General features: G+C 45.8%; 1 non-coding gene across 1 annotated transcript; it reads left to right on the top strand.

Annotated features, from left to right (window-relative positions):
* Positions 1 to 499: 499 nt before the first annotated feature.
* On the top strand, positions 500 to 606 carry LOC130709727 (small nucleolar RNA R71). Its single transcript, XR_009010197.1, has one exon. It is a non-coding gene; the product is annotated as a small nucleolar RNA R71 (small nucleolar RNA).
* Positions 607 to 1375: the final 769 nt, after the last annotated feature.

Below are 1375 nucleotides of genomic sequence, written 5' to 3' on the forward strand. Positions count from 1 at the left end.
AGGAAATTGTCTTTGAAAGCCATTTCCTTGCCCATTATTACCTTGCCTCCAAGAAAAATTAGGGTGATTCCTCCATCCTGGATTGTAAGTATTTGAAAATCGGTCATTCCGAGCTTGACCCATAACCTTCACTTCCTCCTCCGGTCTAGTCTCTGTGCATTCTTCGCTGTCATGTGGCCCTCCACAAGTCACGCACTCCACCTTGGCAACTCGACCACCAATCTTGGTAGTCTTCATTTGATTTTGAATCTCATTCATTTGCTTGGAGAGTTGCTTGTTGGAGGCCATAAGTTGATCATAAGCTTCAACCTCAAGGACTCCTCTTCGGGCTTGGCGATCATTACTAGAGTTCATGGCTCTTATAGCCATCTTTTCAGTCAACTCATACCCCACTTGTGGAAGTAAGGCATCGAACTCTCCACTTGAAGCCGCATCCAAACCAAACCTCGAAGACTATTGGAGACCATCATAGAACTTTGCTACTTGCTCAGCTTGAGTAAGGTTATGTTGAGGACACCTCCTCAAGAGCTTCTTGAACCTCTCCCACGCTTCATAGAGATTCTCATCGGTGGTTTGAGTAAAAGTCATGATGTCATTCTTGAGTTTCCTCAAGAGGGCTCTTGGAACAAACCTTGTGGTGAACTTCTCAGCCAAGTCTTCCCAAGATGTAATGCTACCTTGGGGCTGTGAATTCAACCACTCTTCAGCAGTATCCCTCAATGAAAAAGGGAACAAACTCAAGCGGATTGTGTCCGCTGAAACATTCTGAACTCTGTAGGTGTTGCAATTGCGGATAAACCGCTCCATGTGTGCATGAGGATCTTCAAGAGCACCTCCACCATACTGATTTTGGCTCACCAAGTTGATGAATGCCGGCCTCAGCTCAAAGTTTCCCGTGCCATCGGGGGAAACTATGCTGCCCGGATAATCGTAGCTCATGGCAGCCGAGGTGAGGTCTCTGAGAGAACGATTGGCATTCTCCAATTCTTGCTCTTGAAGTATTTGAGCAAGAGCCTCATTCACTCTTTCTTCAATGTGGGCTTGCATCTCCTCTTCCGTCATTTGAGCAGCCATGGCTTCAAGCCTTTGTTGGGCTCGACGACGGCGAAGAGTACGTTCAGGCTCCGGATCAAACAGCAATGGATCCGTGCCAAGCCTACTGTGCATAAACTGAAATCACAAAAACAGAGAAAAGGTTAGTAACACCTATTCAATGCAATGCTTAGTAAAACAAACAAACAAACTCTTTAACTTAAACCGAAAACCACAAACAATCCCCGGCAACGGCGCCAAAAACTTGTTGGTCAATTCGCAAGTGCACGAATACCTCCGGGTTTTAAATTATCGAACCACAGGGATTGTGAGTGAGAATTAC

The sequence above is a fragment of the Lotus japonicus genome, chromosome 3, assembly GCF_012489685.1.
Source record: "Lotus japonicus ecotype B-129 chromosome 3, LjGifu_v1.2".
Classification (NCBI taxonomy): Eukaryota; Viridiplantae; Streptophyta; class Magnoliopsida; order Fabales; family Fabaceae; genus Lotus; species Lotus japonicus.